This window comes from Corvus hawaiiensis, chromosome 13, assembly GCF_020740725.1.
Source record: "Corvus hawaiiensis isolate bCorHaw1 chromosome 13, bCorHaw1.pri.cur, whole genome shotgun sequence".
NCBI lineage: Eukaryota > Metazoa > Chordata > Aves > Passeriformes > Corvidae > Corvus > Corvus hawaiiensis.
In genome coordinates this window covers 18,460,842-18,478,352 of record NC_063225.1, presented here as the reverse complement: position 1 = coordinate 18,478,352, position 17,511 = coordinate 18,460,842, and positions in this window count along the sequence as shown.

The window sequence follows — 17,511 nt, the reverse complement described above, 5'->3', positions numbered from 1 at the left end:
AACGGCTGCTCCTTCCTTTCTGAAGCAGTCAGAGCATTCTTAGCTGAATGTGCTTGTGAAGAAGCTCTTGGCTGGACATTTGAAATTCGGTGCACTGAGTACATGAACCCGGTGCCCAGCTGCTTCGTTCTTCGCCTTCTGCGGTCGGGACAGAACTGAAGCCCAGCGTTGCCTTTGAGCTTTGCCGCTCTTCAGCGCGTACACTGCACGCATCCACAGTGTGCTCTGCAAGGATTTTCCTCTGCTCAACGTACAATCATTTGCTTGCTGTTTCACAGAGTCCAAACTGTCCATGTAGCTCTCGCTCAGTGAAATGCGTCAGGAGAGAAACACTTGCTGGAGTAGCTTTTCGCTGGCCAGGACTTTCAACACAGCACCACAATTCAGGTAAGAAGCAGGAGAAAGGAAGAACATCTTTTCGTCCTGGCACGTTCTTCTCTGTGAGACGACTATCCGCGTCTTCTCTCCCTGCAAGGCTCTAATGTGTGCGGTGGCACTTGGAACTGAGAAGGCAGGTGCAGAGAGCACCGCGATCTGACGGCGCTGTGCAGGCTGTAAAGGAAAGAGCACTGCCACTGGAATGTGCTGCAAATACAGGTTCCCACGCGTCGGGGGCAAGCTCTGGGTAAGGCGGTTGAACTAAAACTGTTCTCTGTGCCAGACGGAGCCGAGAATCTTTCCGTAAAGATGCTGGCTACAAAGCAAACAGAATGTGGTGCTACTTCAGCGCTAGAGAGAAATTGCATAGGCCAGGCGTGTTTCGGCAGAAGCAGCAGCCTGCAGCATTTCGCTGCCGGCACCGTGCTCTCTGGGCGACAAGTAGACGACGCTTCGTCTCCAGCAAAACGAAAGCGCCACCTGCTACGAACAGCATAAGAATGAAGGCAGAGCACCGAGCTGGTGTGTGCATCGCACAGGCTGCAAGAGGAAGCGTGGCTGCCACTCGCTTGTTTTCGGATTCAAATTAGCAGTTGAAAACAGAAAATTCCACTTGCAGCTACTTGTGCTGCTACCTAGTTCTCTTCCAGCTTTCCCTGGAAAGAATTGTGCCAGGGTTTATGCTTGGAGATGCAGAGATGACAGTGGTAGAGGCAGCAGAGAATGGAAATAGAGAGTGCAGCGGACAGTTTCTGGGGCTTTACGTGAGGCAACGGGGAAAGTGCAGTCCAGCAGTGGCTTTTCCTTCTGGAGCCTTTTTCTTTGGGAGCAGCTGCTGCAAGTGGGCAACGGAGCTGCGAGAGTGCATGATGTGACGGCACGTCTATGTGAGAAGGAAGCTGCCGAGCCGCAGTGTGTTGTGCTCAGTTTCAAGGCTGCTTGGAGCAGGGGGGGTACTTGAAGAACGCCTTCTTTCTGGACGTGTCCTTCTGGGTGTGCTCGAGCTGCATGGACTCTGCAGCACTGAAGGTGTAAGAAACTGCTTGTGGCCAGGTAGTGTCCAGGAGTGCAACGGCTGCTCCTTCCTTTCTGAAGCAGTCAGAGCATTCTTAGCTGAATGTGCTTGTGAAGAAGCTCTTGGCTGGACATTTGAAATTCGGTGCACTGAGTACATGAACCCGGTGCCCAGCTGCTTCGTTCTTCGCCTTCTGCGGTCGGGACAGAACTGAAGCCCAGCGATGACTTTAACCGTGCAGCTCTTCAGCGTGTGTACTGCACGCATCCACAGTGTGCTCTGCAAGGATTTTCCTCTGCTCTCGCTCAGCGAAATGAATCAGAAGAGAAACACTGGATGGATTAGCCTTTCGCTGGCCAAGGCTCACAGTACAGCACCACACTCTGGGTGACGAGGAGAACAAAGGAAGAACATCTTTTCGCCCTGCCACGGTCTTCTCTGCGAGACGACTTCCCGCGTCTCTCTCCCTGCAAGGCTCGAATGTGCGCGATGGTACTTGGAACTGAGAAGGCAGGAGTAGAGAGCACCGCGACCTGACGGCGCTGTGCAGGCTGCGAAGGAAAGAGGACTGCCACTGGAATGTGCTGCAAATACAGGTTCCCACGCGTCGGGGACAAGCTCTGGGTAAGGCGCTTGAACTAAAACTGTTCTCTGTGCCAGACGGAGCCGAGAATCTTTCCGTAAAGATGCTGGCTACAAAGCAAACAGAATGTGGTGCTACTTCAGCGCTAGAGAGAAATTGCATCGCCCAGGCGTGTTTCGGCAGAAGCAGCAGCCTGCAGCATTTCGCTGCCGGCACCGTGCTCTCTGGGCGACAAGTAGACGACGCTTCGTCTCCAGCAAAACGAAAGCGCCACCTGCTACGAAGAGTATAAGAATGAAGGCAGAGCACCGAGCTGGTGTGTGCATCGCACAGGCTGCAAGAGGAAGCGTGGCTGCCACTCGCTTGTTTTCGGATTCAAATTAGCAGTTGAAAACAGAAAATTCCACTTGCAGCTACTTGTGCTGCTACCTAGTTCTCTTCCAGCTTTCCCTGGAAAGAATTGTGCTGAGCATTATGCTTGGAGATGCAGAGATGACAGTGGTAGAGGCAGCGGAGAATGGAAATAGAGAGTGCAGCGGACAGTTTCTGGGGCTTTACGTGAGGCAACGGGGAAAGTGCAGTCCAGCAGTGGCTTTTCCTTCTGGAGCCTTTTTCTTTGGGAGCAGCTGCTGCAAGTGGGCAACGGAGCTGCGAGAGTGCATGATGTGACGGCACGTCTATGTGAGAAGGAAGCTGCCGAGCCGCAGTGTGTTGTGCTCAGTTTCAAGGCTGCTTGGAGCAGGGGGGGTACTTGAAGAACGCCTTCTTTCTGGACGTGTCCTTCTGGGTGTGCTCGAGCTGCATGGACTCTGCAGCACTGAAGGTGTAAGAAACTGCTTCTGGCCAGGTAGTGTCCAGGAGTGCAACGGCTGCTCCTTCCTTTCTGAAGCAGTCAGAGCATTCTTAGCTGAATGTGCTTGTGAAGAAGCTCTTGGCTGGACATTTGAAATTCGGTGCACTGAGTACATGAACCCGGTGCCCAGCTGCTTCGTTCTTCGCCTTCTGCGGTCGGGACAGAACTGAAGCCCAGCGTTGCCTTTGAGCTTTGCCGCTCTTCAGCGCGTACACTGCACGCATCCACAGTGTGCTCTGCAAGGATTTTCCTCTGCTCAACGTACAATCATTTGCTTGCTGTTTCACAGAGTCCAAACTGTCCATGTAGCTCTCGCTCAGTGAAATGCGTCAGGAGAGAAACACTTGCTGGAGTAGCTTTTCGCTGGCCAGGACTTTCAACACAGCACCACAATTCAGGTAAGAAGCAGGAGAAAGGAAGAACATCTTTTCGTCCTGGCACGTTCTTCTCTGTGAGACGACTATCCGCGTCTTCTCTCCCTGCAAGGCTCTAATGTGTGCGGTGGCACTTGGAACTGAGAAGGCAGGTGCAGAGAGCACCGCGATCTGACGGCGCTGTGCAGGCTGTAAAGGAAAGAGCACTGCCACTGGAATGTGGTGCAAATACAGGTTCCCACGCCTCGGGGGCAAGCTCTGGGTAAGGCGGTTGAACTAAAACTGTTCTCTGTGCCAGACGGAGCCGAGAATCTTTCCGTAAAGATGCTGGCTACAAAGCAAACAGAATGTGGTGCTACTTCAGCGCTAGAGAGAAATTGCATAGGCCAGGCGTGTTTCGGCAGAAGCAGCAGCCTGCAGCATTTCGCTGCCGGCACCGTGCTCTCTGGGCGACAAGTAGACGACGCTTCGTCTCCAGCAAAACGAAAGCGCCACCTGCTACGAAGAGTATAAGAATGAAGGCAGAGCACCGAGCTGGTGTGTGCATCGCACAGGCTGCAAGAGGAAGCGTGGCTGCCACTCGCTTGTTTTCGGATTCAAATTAGCAGTTGAAAACAGAAAATTCCACTTGCAGCTACTTGTGCTGCTACCTAGTTCTCTTCCAGCTTTCCCTGGAAAGAATTGTGCTGAGCATTATGCTTGGAGATGCAGAGATGACAGTGGTAGAGGCAGCGGAGAATGGAAATAGAGAGTGCAGCGGACAGTTTCTGGGGCTTTACGTGAGGCAACGGGGAAAGTGCAGTCCAGCAGTGGCTTTTCCTTCTGGAGCCTTTTTCTTTGGGAGCAGCTGCTGCAAGTGGGCAACGGAGCTGCGAGAGTGCATGATGTGACGGCACGTCTATGTGAGAAGGAAGCTGCCGAGCCGCAGTGTGTTGTGCTCAGTTTCAAGGCTGCTTGGAGCAGGGGGGGTACTTGAAGAACGCCTTCTTTCTGGACGTGTCCTTCTGGGTGTGCTCGAGCTGCATGGACTCTGCAGCACTGAAGGTGTAAGAAACTGCTTCTGGCCAGGTAGTGTCCAGGAGTGCAACGGCTGCTCCTTCCTTTCTGAAGCAGTCAGAGCATTCTTAGCTGAATGTGCTTGTGAAGAAGCTCTTGGCTGGACATTTGAAATTCGGTGCACTGAGTACATGAACCCGGTGCCCAGCTGCTTCGTTCTTCGCCTTCTGCGGTCGGGACAGAACTGAAGCCCAGCGTTGCCTTTGAGCTTTGCCGCTCTTCAGCGCGTACACTGCACGCATCCACTGTGTGCTCTGCAAGGATTTTCCTCTGCTCAACGTACAATCATTTGCTTGCTGTTTCACAGAGTCCAAACTGTCCATGTAGCTCTCGCTCAGTGAAATGCGTCAGGAGAGAAACACTTGCTGGAGTAGCTTTTCGCTGGCCAGGACTTTCAACACAGCACCACAATTCAGGTAAGAAGCAGGAGAAAGGAAGAACATCTTTTCGTCCTGGCACGTTCTTCTCTGTGAGACGACTATCCGCGTCTTCTCTCCCTGCAAGGCTCTAATGTGTGCGGTGGCACTTGGAACTGAGAAGGCAGGTGCAGAGAGCACCGCGATCTGACGGCGCTGTGCAGGCTGTAAAGGAAAGAGCACTGCCACTGGAATGTGGTGCAAATACAGGTTCCCACGCGTCGGGGGCAAGCTCTGGGTAAGGCGGTTGAACTAAAACTGTTCTCTGTGCCAGACGGAGCCGAGAATCTTTCCGTAAAGATGCTGGCTACAAAGCAAACAGAATGTGGTGCTACTTCAGCGCTAGAGAGAAATTGCATAGGCCAGGCGTGTTTCGGCAGAAGCAGCAGCCTGCAGCATTTCGCTGCCGGCACCGTGCTCTCTGGGCGACAAGTAGACGACGCTTCGTCTCCAGCAAAACGAAAGCGCCACCTGCTACGAACAGCATAAGAATGAAGGCAGAGCACCGAGCTGGTGTGTGCATCGCACAGGCTGCAAGAGGAAGCGTGGCTGCCACTCGCTTGTTTTCGGATTCAAATTAGCAGTTGAAAACAGAAAATTCCACTTGCAGCTACTTGTGCTGCTACCTACTTCTCTTCCAGCTTTCCCTGGAAAGAATTGTGCCAGGGTTTATGCTTGGAGATGCAGAGATGACAGTGGTAGAGGCAGCAGAGAATGGAAATAGAGAGTGCAGCGGACAGTTTCTGGGGCTTTACGTGAGGCAACGGGGAAAGTGCAGTCCAGCAGTGGCTTTTCCTTCTGGAGCCTTTTTCTTTGGGAGCAGCTGCTGCAAGTGGGCAACGGAGCTGCGAGAGTGCATGATGTGACGGCACGTCTATGTGAGAAGGAAGCTGCCGAGCCGCAGTGTGTTGTGCTCAGTTTCAAGGCTGCTTGGAGCAGGGGGGGTACTTGAAGAACGCCTTCTTTCTGGACGTGTCCTTCTGGGTGTGCTCGAGCTGCATGGACTCTGCAGCACTGAAGGTGTAAGAAACTGCTTCTGGCCAGGTAGTGTCCAGGAGTGCAACGGCTGCTCCTTCCTTTCTGAAGCAGTCAGAGCATTCTTAGCTGAATGTGCTTGTGAAGAAGCTCTTGGCTGGACATTTGAAATTCGGTGCACTGAGTACATGAACCCGGTGCCCAGCTGCTTCGTTCTTCGCCTTCTGCGGTCGGGACAGAACTGAAGCCCAGCGATGACTTTAACCGTGCAGCTCTTCAGCGTGTGTACTGCACGCATCCACAGTGTGCTCTGCAAGGATTTTCCTCTGCTCTCGCTCAGCGAAATGAATCAGAAGAGAAACACTGGATGGATTAGCCTTTCGCTGGCCAAGGCTCACAGTACAGCACCACACTCTGGGTGACGAGGAGAACAAAGGAAGAACATCTTTTCGCCCTGCCACGGTCTTCTCTGCGAGACGACTTCCCGCGTCTCTCTCCCTGCAAGGCTCGAATGTGCGCGATGGTACTTGGAACTGAGAAGGCAGGTGCAGAGAGCACCGCGACCTGACGGCGCTGTGCAGGCTGCGAAGGAAAGAGGACTGCCACTGGAATGTGCTGCAAATACAGGTTCCCACGCGTCGGGGACAAGCTCTGGGTAAGGCGCTTGAACTAAAACTGTTCTCTGTGCCAGACGGAGCCGAGAATCTTTCCGTAAAGATGCTGGCTACAAAGCAAACAGAATGTGGTGCTACTTCAGCGCTAGAGAGAAATTGCATCGCCCAGGCGTGTTTCGGCAGAAGCAGCAGCCTGCAGATTTCGCTGCCGGCACCGTGCTCTCTGGGCGACAAGTAGACGACGCTTCGTCTCCAGCAAAACGAAAGCGCCACCTGCTACGAAGAGTATAAGAATGAAGGCAGAGCACCGAGCTGGTGTGTGCATCGCACAGGCTGCAAGAGGAAGCGTGGCTGCCACTCGCTTGTTTTCGGATTCAAATTAGCAGTTGAAAACAGAAAATTCCACTTGCAGCTACTTGTGCTGCTACCTAGTTCTCTTCCAGCTTTCCCTGGAAAGAATTGTGCTGAGCATTATGCTTGGAGATGCAGAGATGACAGTGGTAGAGGCAGCGGAGAATGGAAATAGAGAGTGCAGCGGACAGTTTCTGGGGCTTTACGTGAGGCAACGGGGAAAGTGCAGTCCAGCAGTGGCTTTTCCTTCTGGAGCCTTTTTCTTTGGGAGCAGCTGCTGCAAGTGGGCAACGGAGCTGCGAGAGTGCATGATGTGACGGCACGTCTATGTGAGAAGGAAGCTGCCGAGCCGCAGTGTGTTGTGCTCAGTTTCAAGGCTGCTTGGAGCAGGGGGGGTACTTGAAGAACGCCTTCTTTCTGGACGTGTCCTTCTGGGTGTGCTCGAGCTGCATGGACTCTGCAGCACTGAAGGTGTAAGAAACTGCTTCTGGCCAGGTAGTGTCCAGGAGTGCAACGGCTGCTCCTTCCTTTCTGAAGCAGTCAGAGCATTCTTAGCTGAATGTGCTTGTGAAGAAGCTCTTGGCTGGACATTTGAAATTCGGTGCACTGAGTACATGAACCCGGTGCCCAGCTGCTTCGTTCTTCGCCTTCTGCGGTCGGGACAGAACTGAAGCCCAGCGATGACTTTAACCGTGCAGCTCTTCAGCGTGTGTACTGCACGCATCCACAGTGTGCTCTGCAAGGATTTTCCTCTGCTCTCGCTCAGCGAAATGAATCAGAAGAGAAACACTGGATGGATTAGCCTTTCGCTGGCCAAGGCTCACAGTACAGCACCACACTCTGGGTGACGAGGAGAACAAAGGAAGAACATCTTTTCGCCCTGCCACGGTCTTCTCTGCGAGACGACTTCCCGCGTCTCTCTCCCTGCAAGGCTCGAATGTGCACGATGGTACTTGGAACTGAGAAGGCACGTGCAGAGAGCACCGCGACCTGACGGCGCTGTGCAGGCTGCGAAGGAAAGAGGACTGCCACTGGAATGTGCTGCAAATACAGGTTCCCACGCGTCGGGGACAAGCTCTGGGTAAGGCGCTTGAACTAAAACTGTTCTCTGTGCCAGACGGAGCCGAGAATCTTTCCGTAAAGATGCTGGCTACAAAGCAAACAGAATGTGGTGCTACTTCAGCGCTAGAGAGAAATTGCATCGCCCAGGCGTGTTTCGGCAGAAGCAGCAGCCTGCAGCATTTCGCTGCCGGCACCGTGCTCTCTGGGCGACAAGTAGACGACGCTTCGTCTCCAGCAAAACGAAAGCGCCACCTGCTACGAAGAGTATAAGAATGAAGGCAGAGCACCGAGCTGGTGTGTGCATCGCACAGGCTGCAAGAGGAAGCGTGGCTGCCACTCGCTTGTTTTCGGATTCAAATTAGCAGTTGAAAACAGAAAATTCCACTTGCAGCTACTTGTGCTGCTACCTAGTTCTCTTCCAGCTTTCCCTGGAAAGAATTGTGCTGAGCATTATGCTTGGAGATGCAGAGATGACAGTGGTAGAGGCAGCGGAGAATGGAAATAGAGAGTGCAGCGGACAGTTTCTGGGGCTTTACGTGAGGCAACGGGGAAAGTGCAGTCCAGCAGTGGCTTTTCCTTCTGGAGCCTTTTTCTTTGGGAGCAGCTGCTGCAAGTGGGCAACGGAGCTGCGAGAGTGCATGATGTGACGGCACGTCTATGTGAGAAGGAAGCTGCCGAGCCGCAGTGTGTTGTGCTCAGTTTCAAGGCTGCTTGGAGCAGGGGGGGTACTTGAAGAACGCCTTCTTTCTGGACGTGTCCTTCTGGGTGTGCTCGAGCTGCATGGACTCTGCAGCACTGAAGGTGTAAGAAACTGCTTCTGGCCAGGTAGTGTCCAGGAGTGCAACGGCTGCTCCTTCCTTTCTGAAGCAGTCAGAGCATTCTTAGCTGAATGTGCTTGTGAAGAAGCTCTTGGCTGGACATTTGAAATTCGGTGCACTGAGTACATGAACCCGGTGCCCAGCTGCTTCGTTCTTCGCCTTCTGCGGTCGGGACAGAACTGAAGCCCAGCGTTGCCTTTGAGCTTTGCCGCTCTTCAGCGCGTACACTGCACGCATCCACTGTGTGCTCTGCAAGGATTTTCCTCTGCTCAACGTACAATCATTTGCTTGCTGTTTCACAGAGTCCAAACTGTCCATGTAGCTCTCGCTCAGTGAAATGCGTCAGGAGAGAAACACTTGCTGGAGTAGCTTTTCGCTGGCCAGGACTTTCAACACAGCACCACAATTCAGGTAAGAAGCAGGAGAAAGGAAGAACATCTTTTCGTCCTGGCACGTTCTTCTCTGTGAGACGACTATCCGCGTCTTCTCTCCCTGCAAGGCTCTAATGTGTGCGGTGGCACTTGGAACTGAGAAGGCAGGTGCAGAGAGCACCGCGATCTGACGGCGCTGTGCAGGCTGTAAAGGAAAGAGCACTGCCACTGGAATGTGCTGCAAATACAGGTTCCCACGCGTCGGGGGCAAGCTCTGGGTAAGGCGGTTGAACTAAAACTGTTCTCTGTGCCAGACGGAGCCGAGAATCTTTCCGTAAAGATGCTGGCTACAAAGCAAACAGAATGTGGTGCTACTTCAGCGCTAGAGAGAAATTGCATAGGCCAGGCGTGTTTCGGCAGAAGCAGCAGCCTGCAGCATTTCGCTGCCGGCACCGTGCTCTCTGGGCGACAAGTAGACGACGCTTCGTCTCCAGCAAAACGAAAGCGCCACCTGCTACGAAGAGTATAAGAATGAAGGCAGAGCACCGAGCTGGTGTGTGCATCGCACAGGCTGCAAGAGGAAGCGTGGCTGCCACTCGCTTGTTTTCGGATTCAAATTAGCAGTTGAAAACAGAAAATTCCACTTGCAGCTACTTGTGCTGCTACCTAGTTCTCTTCCAGCTTTCCCTGGAAAGAATTGTGCTGAGCATTATGCTTGGAGATGCAGAGATGACAGTGGTAGAGGCAGCGGAGAATGGAAATAGAGAGTGCAGCGGACAGTTTCTGGGGCTTTACGTGAGGCAACGGGGAAAGTGCAGTCCAGCAGTGGCTTTTCCTTCTGGAGCCTTTTTCTTTGGGAGCAGCTGCTGCAAGTGGGCAACGGAGCTGCGAGAGTGCATGATGTGACGGCACGTCTATGTGAGAAGGAAGCTGCCGAGCCGCAGTGTGTTGTGCTCAGTTTCAAGGCTGCTTGGAGCAGGGGGGGTACTTGAAGAACGCCTTCTTTCTGGACGTGTCCTTCTGGGTGTGCTCGAGCTGCATGGACTCTGCAGCACTGAAGGTGTAAGAAACTGCTTCTGGCCAGGTAGTGTCCAGGAGTGCAACGGCTGCTCCTTCCTTTCTGAAGCAGTCAGAGCATTCTTAGCTGAATGTGCTTGTGAAGAAGCTCTTGGCTGGACATTTGAAATTCGGTGCACTGAGTACATGAACCCGGTGCCCAGCTGCTTCGTTCTTCGCCTTCTGCGGTCGGGACAGAACTGAAGCCCAGCGTTGCCTTTGAGCTTTGCCGCTCTTCAGCGCGTACACTGCACGCATCCACAGTGTGCTCTGCAAGGATTTTCCTCTGCTCAACGTACAATCATTTGCTTGCTGTTTCACAGAGTCCAAACTGTCCATGTAGCTCTCGCTCAGTGAAATGCGTCAGGAGAGAAACACTTGCTGGAGTAGCTTTTCGCTGGCCAGGACTTTCAACACAGCACCACAATTCAGGTAAGAAGCAGGAGAAAGGAAGAACATCTTTTCGTCCTGGCACGTTCTTCTCTGTGAGACGACTATCCGCGTCTTCTCTCCCTGCAAGGCTCTAATGTGTGCGGTGGCACTTGGAACTGAGAAGGCAGGTGCAGAGAGCACCGCGATCTGACGGCGCTGTGCAGGCTGTAAAGGAAAGAGCACTGCCACTGGAATGTGGTGCAAATACAGGTTCCCACGCGTCGGGGGCAAGCTCTGGGTAAGGCGGTTGAACTAAAACTGTTCTCTGTGCCAGACGGAGCCGAGAATCTTTCCGTAAAGATGCTGGCTACAAAGCAAACAGAATGTGGTGCTACTTCAGCGCTAGAGAGAAATTGCATAGGCCAGGCGTGTTTCGGCAGAAGCAGCAGCCTGCAGCATTTCGCTGCCGGCACCGTGCTCTCTGGGCGACAAGTAGACGACGGTTCGTCTCCAGCAAAACGAAAGCGCCACCTGCTACGAACAGCATAAGAATGAAGGCAGAGCACCGAGCTGGTGTGTGCATCGCACAGGCTGCAAGAGGAAGCGTGGCTGCCACTCGCTTGTTTTCGGATTCAAATTAGCAGTTGAAAACAGAAAATTCCACTTGCAGCTACTTGTGCTGCTACCTAGTTCTCTTCCAGCTTTCCCTGGAAAGAATTGTGCCAGGGTTTATGCTTGGAGATGCAGAGATGACAGTGGTAGAGGCAGCAGAGAATGGAAATAGAGAGTGCAGCGGACAGTTTCTGGGGCTTTACGTGAGGCAACGGGGAAAGTGCAGTCCAGCAGTGGCTTTTCCTTCTGGAGCCTTTTTCTTTGGGAGCAGCTGCTGCAAGTGGGCAACGGAGCTGCGAGAGTGCATGATGTGACGGCACGTCTATGTGAGAAGGAAGCTGCCGAGCCGCAGTGTGTTGTGCTCAGTTTCAAGGCTGCTTGGAGCAGGGGGGGTACTTGAAGAACGCCTTCTTTCTGGACGTGTCCTTCTGGGTGTGCTCGAGCTGCATGGACTCTGCAGCACTGAAGGTGTAAGAAACTGCTTGTGGCCAGGTAGTGTCCAGGAGTGCAACGGCTGCTCCTTCCTTTCTGAAGCAGTCAGAGCATTCTTAGCTGAATGTGCTTGTGAAGAAGCTCTTGGCTGGACATTTGAAATTCGGTGCACTGAGTACATGAACCCGGTGCCCAGCTGCTTCGTTCTTCGCCTTCTGCGGTCGGGACAGAACTGAAGCCCAGCGATGACTTTAACCGTGCAGCTCTTCAGCGTGTGTACTGCACGCATCCACAGTGTGCTCTGCAAGGATTTTCCTCTGCTCTCGCTCAGCGAAATGAATCAGAAGAGAAACACTGGATGGATTAGCCTTTCGCTGGCCAAGGCTCACAGTACAGCACCACACTCTGGGTGACGAGGAGAACAAAGGAAGAACATCTTTTCGCCCTGCCACGGTCTTCTCTGCGAGACGACTTCCCGCGTCTCTCTCCCTGCAAGGCTCGAATGTGCGCGATGGTACTTGGAACTGAGAAGGCAGGAGTAGAGAGCACCGCGACCTGACGGCGCTGTGCAGGCTGCGAAGGAAAGAGGACTGCCACTGGAATGTGCTGCAAATACAGGTTCCCACGCGTCGGGGACAAGCTCTGGGTAAGGTGCTTGAACTAAAACTGTTCTCTGTGCCAGACGGAGCCGAGAATCTTTCCGTAAAGATGCTGGCTACAAAGCAAACAGAATGTGGTGCTACTTCAGCGCTAGAGAGAAATTGCATCGCCCAGGCGTGTTTCGGCAGAAGCAGCAGCCTGCAGCATTTCGCTGCCGGCACCGTGCTCTCTGGGCGACAAGTAGACGACGCTTCGTCTCCAGCAAAACGAAAGCGCCACCTGCTACGAAGAGCATAAGAATGAAGGCAGAGCACCGAGCTGGTGTGTGCATCGCACAGGCTGCAAGAGGAAGCGTGGCTGCCACTCGCTTGTTTTCGGATTCAAATTAGCAGTTGAAAACAGAAAATTCCACTTGCAGCTACTTGTGCTGCTACCTAGTTCTCTTCCAGCTTTCCCTGGAAAGAATTGTGCTGAGCATTATGCTTGGAGATGCAGAGATGACAGTGGTAGAGGCAGCGGAGAATGGAAATAGAGAGTGCAGCGGACAGTTTCTGGGGCTTTACGTGAGGCAACGGGGAAAGTGCAGTCCAGCAGTGGCTTTTCCTTCTGGAGCCTTTTTCTTTGGGAGCAGCTGCTGCAAGTGGGCAACGGAGCTGCGAGAGTGCATGATGTGACGGCACGTCTATGTGAGAAGGAAGCTGCCGAGCCGCAGTGTGTTGTGCTCAGTTTCAAGGCTGCTTGGAGCAGGGGGGGTACTTGAAGAACGCCTTCTTTCTGGACGTGTCCTTCTGGGTGTGCTCGAGCTGCATGGACTCTGCAGCACTGAAGGTGTAAGAAACTGCTTCTGGCCAGGTAGTGTCCAGGAGTGCAACGGCTGCTCCTTCCTTTCTGAAGCAGTCAGAGCATTCTTAGCTGAATGTGCTTGTGAAGAAGCTCTTGGCTGGACATTTGAAATTCGGTGCACTGAGTACATGAACCCGGTGCCCAGCTGCTTCGTTCTTCGCCTTCTGCGGTCGGGACAGAACTGAAGCCCAGCGTTGCCTTTGAGCTTTGCCGCTCTTCAGCGCGTACACTGCACGCATCCACAGTGTGCTCTGCAAGGATTTTCCTCTGCTCTCGCTCAGCGAAATGAATCAGAAGAGAAACACTGGATGGATTAGCCTTTCGCTGGCCAAGGCTCACAGTACAGCACCACACTCTGGGTGACGAGGAGAACAAAGGAAGAACATCTTTTCGCCCTGCCACGGTCTTCTCTGCGAGACGACTTCCCGCGTCTCTCTCCCTGCAAGGCTCGAATGTGCGCGATGGTACTTGGAACTGAGAAGGCAGGAGCAGAGAGCACCGCGACCTGACGGCGCTGTGCAGGCTGCAAAGGAAAGAGGACTGCCACGGGAATGTGCTGCAAATACAGGTTCCCACGCGTCGGGGACAAGCTCTGGGTAAGGCGCTTGAACTAAAACTGTGCCAGACGGAGCCGAGAATCTTTCCGTAAAGATGCTGGCTACAAAGCAAACAGAATGTGGTGCTACTTCAGCGCTAGAGAGAAATTGCATCGCCCAGGCGTGTTTCGGCAGAAGCAGCAGCCTGCAGCATTTCGCTGCCGGCACCGTGCTCTCTGGGCGACAAGTAGACGACGCTTCGTCTCCAGCAAAACGAAAGCGCCACCTGCTACGAAGAGTATAAGAATGAAGGCAGAGCACCGAGCTGGTGTGTGCATCGCACAGGCTGCAAGAGGAAGCGTGGCTGCCACTCGCTTGTTTTCGGATTCAAATTAGCAGTTGAAAACAGAAAATTCCACTTGCAGCTACTTGTGCTGCTACCTAGTTCTCTTCCAGCTTTCCCTGGAAAGAATTGTGCTGAGCATTATGCTTGGAGATGCAGAGATGACAGTGGTAGAGGCAGCGGAGAATGGAAATAGAGAGTGCAGCGGACAGTTTCTGGGGCTTTACGTGAGGCAACGGGGAAAGTGCAGTCCAGCAGTGGCTTTTCCTTCTGGAGCCTTTTTCTTTGGGAGCAGCTGCTGCAAGTGGGCAACGGAGCTGCGAGAGTGCATGATGTGACGGCACGTCTATGTGAGAAGGAAGCTGCCGAGCCGCAGTGTGTTGTGCTCAGTTTCAAGGCTGCTTGGAGCAGGGGGGGTACTTGAAGAACGCCTTCTTTCTGGACGTGTCCTTCTGGGTGTGCTCGAGCTGCATGGACTCTGCAGCACTGAAGGTGTAAGAAACTGCTTCTGGCCAGGTAGTGTCCAGGAGTGCAACGGCTGCTCCTTCCTTTCTGAAGCAGTCAGAGCATTCTTAGCTGAATGTGCTTGTGAAGAAGCTCTTGGCTGGACATTTGAAATTCGGTGCACTGAGTACATGAACCCGGTGCCCAGCTGCTTCGTTCTTCGCCTTCTGCGGTCGGGACAGAACTGAAGCCCAGCGTTGCCTTTGAGCTTTGCCGCTCTTCAGCGCGTACACTGCACGCATCCACAGTGTGCTCTGCAAGGATTTTCCTCTGCTCAACGTACAATCATTTGCTTGCTGTTTCACAGAGTCCAAACTGTCCATGTAGCTCTCGCTCAGTGAAATGCGTCAGGAGAGAAACACTTGCTGGAGTAGCTTTTCGCTGGCCAGGACTTTCAACACAGCACCACAATTCAGGTAAGAAGCAGGAGAAAGGAAGAACATCTTTTCGTCCTGGCACGTTCTTCTCTGTGAGACGACTATCCGCGTCTTCTCTCCCTGCAAGGCTCTAATGTGTGCGGTGGCACTTGGAACTGAGAATACAGGTGCAGAGAGCACCGCGATCTGACGGCGCTGTGCAGGCTGTAAAGGAAAGAGCACTGCCACTGGAATGTGGTGCAAATACAGGTTCCCACGCGTCGGGGGCAAGCTCTGGGTAAGGCGGTTGAACTAAAACTGTTCTCTGTGCCAGACGGAGCCGAGAATCTTTCCGTAAAGATGCTGGCTACAAAGCAAACAGAATGTGGTGCTACTTCAGCGCTAGAGAGAAATTGCATAGGCCAGGCGTGTTTCGGCAGAAGCAGCAGCCTGCAGCATTTCGCTGCCGGCACCGTGCTCTCTGGGCGACAAGTAGACGACGCTTCGTCTCCAGCAAAACGAAAGCGCCACCTGCTACGAACAGCATAAGAATGAAGGCAGAGCACCGAGCTGGTGTGTGCATCGCACAGGCTGCAAGAGGAAGCGTGGCTGCCACTCGCTTGTTTTCGGATTCAAATTAGCAGTTGAAAACAGAAAATTCCACTTGCAGCTACTTGTGCTGCTACCTAGTTCTCTTCCAGCTTTCCCTGGAAAGAATTGTGCCAGGGTTTATGCTTGGAGATGCAGAGATGACAGTGGTAGAGGCAGCAGAGAATGGAAATAGAGAGTGCAGCGGACAGTTTCTGGGGCTTTACGTGAGGCAACGGGGAAAGTGCAGTCCAGCAGTGGCTTTTCCTTCTGGAGCCTTTTTCTTTGGGAGCAGCTGCTGCAAGTGGGCAACGGAGCTGCGAGAGTGCATGATGTGACGGCACGTCTATGTGAGAAGGAAGCTGCCGAGCCGCAGTGTGTTGTGCTCAGTTTCAAGGCTGCTTGGAGCAGGGGGGGTACTTGAAGAACGCCTTCTTTCTGGACGTGTCCTTCTGGGTGTGCTCGAGCTGCATGGACTCTGCAGCACTGAAGGTGTAAGAAACTGCTTCTGGCCAGGTAGTGTCCAGGAGTGCAACGGCTGCTCCTTCCTTTCTGAAGCAGTCAGAGCATTCTTAGCTGAATGTGCTTGTGAAGAAGCTCTTGGCTGGACATTTGAAATTCGGTGCACTGAGTACATGAACCCGGTGCCCAGCTGCTTCGTTCTTCGCCTTCTGCGGTCGGGACAGAACTGAAGCCCAGCGTTGCCTTTGAGCTTTGCCGCTCTTCAGCGCGTACACTGCACGCATCCACAGTGTGCTCTGCAAGGATTTTCCTCTGCTCTCGCTCAGCGAAATGAATCAGAAGAGAAACACTGGATGGATTAGCCTTTCGCTGGCCAAGGCTCACAGTACAGCACCACACTCTGGGTGACGAGGAGAACAAAGGAAGAACATCTTTTCGCCCTGCCACGGTCTTCTCTGCGAGACGACTTCCCGCGTCTCTCTCCCTGCAAGGCTCGAATGTGCGCGATGGTACTTGGAACTGAGAAGGCAGGAGCAGAGAGCACCGCGACCTGACGGCGCTGTGCAGGCTGCAAAGGAAAGAGGACTGCCACGGGAATGTGCTGCAAATACAGGTTCCCACGCGTCGGGGACAAGCTCTGGGTAAGGCGCTTGAACTAAAACTGTGCCAGACGGAGCCGAGAATCTTTCCGTAAAGATGCTGGCTACAAAGCAAACAGAATGTGGTGCTACTTCAGCGCTAGAGAGAAATTGCATCGCCCAGGCGTGTTTCGGCAGAAGCAGCAGCCTGCAGCATTTCGCTGCCGGCACCGTGCTCTCTGGGCGACAAGTAGACGACGCTTCGTCTCCAGCAAAACGAAAGCGCCACCTGCTACGAAGAGTATAAGAATGAAGGCAGAGCACCGAGCTGGTGTGTGCATCGCACAGGCTGCAAGAGGAAGCGTGGCTGCCACTCGCTTGTTTTCGGATTCAAATTAGCAGTTGAAAACAGAAAATTCCACTTGCAGCTACTTGTGCTGCTACCTAGTTCTCTTCCAGCTTTCCCTGGAAAGAATTGTGCTGAGCATTATGCTTGGAGATGCAGAGATGACAGTGGTAGAGGCAGCGGAGAATGGAAATAGAGAGTGCAGCGGACAGTTTCTGGGGCTTTACGTGAGGCAACGGGGAAAGTGCAGTCCAGCAGTGGCTTTTCCTTCTGGAGCCTTTTTCTTTGGGAGCAGCTGCTGCAAGTGGGCAACGGAGCTGCGAGAGTGCATGATGTGACGGCACGTCTATGTGAGAAGGAAGCTGCCGAGCCGCAGTGTGTTGTGCTCAGTTTCAAGGCTGCTTGGAGCAGGGGGGGTACTTGAAGAACGCCTTCTTTCTGGACGTGTCCTTCTGGGTGTGCTCGAGCTGCATGGACTCTGCAGCACTGAAGGTGTAAGAAACTGCTTCTGGCCAGGTAGTGTCCAGGAGTGCAACGGCTGCTCCTTCCTTTCTGAAGCAGTCAGAGCATTCTTAGCTGAATGTGCTTGTGAAGAAGCTCTTGGCTGGACATTTGAAATTCGGTGCACTGAGTACATGAACCCGGTGCCCAGCTGCTTCGTTCTTCGCCTTCTGCGGTCGGGACAGAACTGAAGCCCAGCGTTGCCTTTGAGCTTTGCCGCTCTTCAGCGCGTACACTGCACGCATCCACTGTGTGCTCTGCAAGGATTTTCCTCTGCTCAACGTACAATCATTTGCTTGCTGTTTCACAGAGTCCAAACTGTCCATGTAGCTCTCGCTCAGTGAAATGCGTCAGGAGAGAAACACTTGCTGGAGTAGCTTTTCGCTGGCCAGGACTTTCAACACAGCACCACAATTCAGGTAAGAAGCAGGAGAAAGGAAGAACATCTTTTCGTCCTGGCACGTTCTTCTCTGTGAGACGACTATCCGCGTCTTCTCTCCCTGCAAGGCTCTAATG